Consider the following 5,836-nt stretch of genomic DNA (forward strand, 5'->3'; position numbering starts at 1 on the left):
ACCGCACAGAATATCACCAAAGGGTGGAATCGAACCCAGGTTATTGGTGCTGTAAGGCAGTATTGCTAGCCACTGTGACACTCAATGAAAAGCTGCGCGAGAAACTGCATCCTCCCACTTTCTCTGGATCTGTCACATCTGTTCAAATGATGCCGAATTCCAATGTGGTGCTTCCAACAAGCCTTTCTTTACCTCCACAGGGCTTTAAGCTGTGAATGACACATTGCCTGCTCTTTTCCCTCACCCCTTTCCCTCTTCCCAGATCAAGTTGTCCATTAATACTGCAGCATGCAAGATAATTGCTGATCTAAAATAAAACAAAGAGCTGCATATACTGAAGATCGAAAACAAAAGCTGTTCTGATGAAGAAATCCCAAATTAAAAATGTTGACCCACTCTCTTCCTACAGAGGATTAGCAAAAAGTGAATTCTGAAGTGAATTCCTGATGAAGGGCTTATGACCGAAACATAGACTTTCCTGCTCCTTGGATGCATCTTAACCTGCTGTGCTATTCGAGGGCCAAACTTTCGACTTTCTTCCTTCAAATGGTACCAGACCCGTCGGGTTTTGCCTGCAAACGTTTGTATATCTAATTTCCTCTTTAGAACGTACACATTTTTCCCTGCAGTATTGACTTCCATACACATCTCCCATCAGTGTTTGCTTGTACTTCTTGTTTATAACCTCCAGTCAAATTGTTTCTGTGTAATCTGATTGCTAGGATGAGATGGATGGTACATTCAGAGAGATCTTTCCTGAGGCCTTCCTTGTTGTCACAAAACCTCTCTGCACTTTGTTGGAACAATATATGAATTGGAAAGGCAGAGAATGATTTCGGCAAAGTGCAGGGAATTGGGGTTAATGTGGACGGACGGACGCCGTGCATGACTGTAAATGAAAGTGGTTTTGGGTCTAGACAGAGAGGGTGAGATTGAGCAACAATATCATGAAAGGATGTGCTCACAGGTTTCAGAATGCTGAGATATAGACATTTCGATAGCATCAGGCAAAATAAGCCAGTATTACCAGGAATGATGGTGAACAGAATATAGGTGTGAGTTCAGATGATGGAGAGTTGCGGATGAGGATTTGTTCTGCAGCTCTGTAACTGTGAATAGGGTTAGCGGAGTCTTCAACTCATCCGTCTGGTTCTAACAATAATTTATCTTTGAGTGATTTTCATTGAGTGTGACGGGGGATTCTCTGCACGAGGCCGAGCTAGTTTCCTGGTGCTATCATATCGAACTCACCTCATTAACTACCCACACTATCCCATGGTGTTACTCTCATTCAATATTAAACCAATTCTCCCACCCACTTTGGCAGGAGGTACCCACCATCGCCCAGATGCCGCTGGTCATTCCATTATCCATGGCACTGGTGCCATCTTTAGAAGGACAATGGACACTCGATTGAGCTTTCCTCAGTTTGGAGCTGCCATGTACGTTTTACCCAAGGCATAGCAGATAAGGTTCAATCACGTCATGGTTTGTCAACAGGGTCACAGATATCTTGGCGGATGGGTTAATACATCTCTTCCCAGAGTGGGCCACACCACCAGACCCACCGAGCATGATCTGAGCTCACCACCCAGCTCAGTGCAGTATCTGCGATCAGTCGCAATGTCCAGCAATAACATCGATAACATTCCCAACTCTGTGAGGATAAGGGTCATCCTATGTTGTCTGGTCCCTCACACTGAATGTAAGTCTGTTCCAGCATCGAGACCCGAACAAGGCTCATGCTCCACCACTCTCAATCCTGCATGCAGTACCCACCCCTCTCTCTCTCTCTGGGTCTCTTGCCTTTGTAATATCTCCACAAATTGTAGAATGCTCCGGAGAATGTTGATTATGGAATGTTCCAGATAATATTCCAAATAATTCCCAGTTTCAAGAAAATGACAGTGCCCCAGTGTGTAAAACATTAGGTGAAGGAACAGAGCGTTTTTTTTTAAATCATATGCAATTAAAATCCATAATGAGTCAATTTAGCCCTTCAAATGTGCTGTATTGTTTAATAAGATCGGGGTGATCTGACTCTCTCCTGAGCTTCACGTTGCAGGAACTTTTAACCATTCAGCCCCCAGGTTTCATGTCACAAACCAGACGACACTCACGCACTTTCTACCCTGGGATTCTTCAAGCATTATGTTTGGGAGGCATTTCCATGGGGACCAACCCACCAAAAAATATGTTCCATCAGCTTTTTACTTTCATACAATGGTTAGCATGCTTCACACAGACCAATCAAAAATGTAGTCACATTGTATAGTTATCGACAGCTAATCACAATTAGTAATTCTGCTTATTTCGCTTGGGTCAATTTATTCAACCAAAGATAGCATCCAATCAACTCTCTCGTTATAACCTACAATTTCCAGCCGAGATTTTTTTCTCCTCAGCCATTATCTTGACCATTATCTGAATTGTACCTTTTTTTCCTTCTTATCAAAGTTTATATTTTACTTTGACTTTGGCTATTTCTATTTATAGTAGTTACACAGTCTCGCAGTCTGTTGGCTGGATGCCTGGCTTGTGATGCAGAGGAAAGCCAACAGCGCATGTTCAATTCTCCACACAGACAGAGGTTGCCACGAAGGGCACACCCTCTCAACATCGTCCTGTCACCCGTGGTGTGATGACCCTCAATATAAGGCATAATTTGTGGTCTTGCTAATGAGAAAGTGGTCCTTTGGGATTCTATTCTATCCATGTTAATATTTTAATGTTTTCAAAAATACTTTTTCCAGAGAAAATCTTTTTAATGCTTCAATGAATCAATAAGTACCCAACTCAAAAAACAATTCAAATTGAACACAATTACACCCATGTGCATGTACATAAATAAACAAGGTAAATCAACAGACCAAAGAAAAATAGAAAAAAATAAAAAACGAATACTAGAACTCAGTGTAACAAAACTTAGCTCTCAAACTTCAAGAGCATTAACTAATACACGTTCATTTGTTCATAATTCTTCCTCTCTGGGCTTTAGATTCATTAGTCAAGTTCGTCATACCTATATAAATGTCCTTTTTAAAGTGGCAGATCATCCTGTACCTTGGTAATTCAAAAAGGGCTGCCATGTCTAATAAAAATCCTCTATTTTATGGTGCAACATACCTTTAAAAAAGTCCAAAGATCTATGCTCCATGACGAGGTTACGACAAACCAATAGACCCAGGGGGTTCACAGACACCCAACACAACAGAACTTTTGTTTTTTTTCTGAACTCAGAGAGTGAGGGTATTGAAGTTTTTTTTCCCTATGCACATCTAAGTAAGGTAGAGTGGGCAGCCCCAGGAAAAGGGAAACCTGACCCATCTCCAATTCTGTCTACAAGATCCTCTCTCTCCCAGCGAACACACCGCTCCAATAGGGCGTGTGGAAGGTCAACAAGCAATGAGTAAACGTGTCTATAGTCATTTTGTATTTAAGACATACTCCCACCTTGAATATTGAGAGATTATCTTGTTTTGATGGACTCTATGGAGAATCTTCAACTTCAGGGCAAGAGTCTTCTTACAAATCGAAATACTTCTTGCTTTTTCACAAATATCCTCCCCTTTGTCTGAAGAGATTTGGATCCCCAAAACTCTTTGCAGACCTCAGAAAGGCATAAAGTCTTGTCTAACGGTCAACTCTGCAACAAATGATAAAGAGTACTGACAGAGAGTGTGTTCTTAGCCATAAGCACCCTCTTCTCTGTATCGGATGTGTTCGGGTCTGTTAAAAGCGTGGTTCTTTTCTGAATAACATCTCTGATCTGATAAAAATAAAACAGAATGATCTATACTCGGTAGTATATAGTTACGACTTATTTGATCAAAGGACATCCTTGTTTCTCCCTCAGATAAATCATCAAACCAAGATAAACCCACGAGTTGTCCATAGTTTAAATATGGAATCCAGTATTCCCCGACGGAAACATGGTACACCACGTTTTGGGGTAAGAAATGAGGTTTGGCTATGTTGCCCTCGATTGGACACATTGCCCTCCCTACTTGAAAATTATTGATATTTATTGGGAAATGGTAATACTTCGTAACTGTCCTCATTTTGTCTATGAATAACAGACTAATAAGGGAGCACTTTCCCCAAGAAGATTCAATATCTAACCATATTGATGCCGAGGCCTCACTAACATCGGGTGAAGAAGAGCTTAATTGATAGCTTTTAATATCCAGGACATCTACTCCCCACAGACTGTCTTCTAAATGTCTGTCTAGGAAACATCAAAGAAAGCATTCACACGGGGTATAGCGAACAAGGGAGGGAATTCATGTTAATAAGAGCTATCTGACCCAGCCAGGATATTGGAAGTGTCTCCCATCTTCGAAGGTCATGTATAATTTTGTCAAACAAATGGACAAATCCCACGTTAAATATAAGTTCAAAAATAGGATTAATGAATATACATAAATAGGGAACATCCCCATTTCTCCCTGGGACCATTGAAAAGGAAATCAGGATTTTCCCACTGCATCAGGTATTTCCCTGAGTTTGCCCAGAGGCATGGCCTCCGACTTTGTTAAATCAATGGTTCAGTCGGAAAAGGCACCAAACAAACTGATGCATTGCATGAGGTGAGGTACCAAAACTGTGGGATTTAACAAAAATTTAAGACCATCATCTGCAGACAATGTAATCTTACGTGACTTCTATCCCACTTCTGGGGCAGATATTTTGGGGTCTCTGCAGATGGCCTTAGCCAGTGGCTCAATCACCATCGTAAACAACACTGGCGTCAACAACCTTGTCTATTGCCTCTAGAAATATTAATTTTACAGGATCGTACACAGAGGGTCACTTGATGAAAACTTTGCCAATGTCAAACCATTCTAACGTATAGAAGAGATACAGCTACTCAACCGAAGCAAATGCTTTCTCTGCATCTAAAGCGATTATTAATACATGTATAATTTGTTGCTGGCAGCGCTTGGATCATATTGAGTAATCTCCTAACATTGTTTGAATATCTGCAGCCCTTTATAAGCCGGTTTGGTATACTTTGACAATTGAAGGATAAATAGTTTCCATCCTTAATGTAAGGGACTCAGACAGAATTTTGAAATCAACATTTAGAAGTGAGATGGGCCGATAGGAAACCCAATATTTCGGTGTCTTCCTTTTCTTACGATAAGGAGAGATATGAGCCTCTCTTAAGGATGGTGGGATGCAGTCGTGACTGTGTGAGTGACGAACATAGTAAACATCGGCTCTAACAACAGGTTTATAAATTCCTCATAAAACTCACGTGAACATCCGTCAGGACAGGGCGCCTTTCCACCTGGAAGCTGCTTTACACCCTCCAGCACTGACAATGGTGCATTAAAGCAAGACACTTATTTGGGGCTTATCCCTGGAAGGTACAAGTTCTTGAAGAAAGATTCCATCTTAATCCATCGACCCTCATAATGCTCAGTCTGACATAATTCAGAGTAAAATCTCCGAAATGCTGCTTTAATCTTAATGGGATCGCAGGAAAGGGTCCCAGTATCTTCCCTAATTGAGGTAATGGCTTTGGGGCTCTTTCTTTCATCGCAAGATAGGTTAACTACTTGCCCGGTTTATCACCATGCTCAAACAGCCTTTGTTTTGCAAAAGTACAAAAGTAAGTTCCTCCTTGGCTGTCTGTGTAAGCATGGAATTCACTGCAGACCGAAGCGTTGTATCCTCTGCAGCCTACTGCAGTATGCCCTCTCGTGTGCCTTCAACCATGTCTGGAACAAGAGTTCCTGTTCCAGCTTCTGCCACATCCTAAGGAATTATTCCTTTGGCATAAGCCTCAGCAATTTTCCATAGAATGGATGTGTTACTGGTTGAATCTGAA

Source organism: Chiloscyllium plagiosum, unplaced genomic scaffold (genome assembly GCF_037043375.1).
Source record: "Chiloscyllium plagiosum isolate Xiang-an unplaced genomic scaffold, Cpla_swu_hap1 HiC_scaffold_170, whole genome shotgun sequence".
NCBI lineage: Eukaryota > Metazoa > Chordata > Chondrichthyes > Orectolobiformes > Hemiscylliidae > Chiloscyllium > Chiloscyllium plagiosum.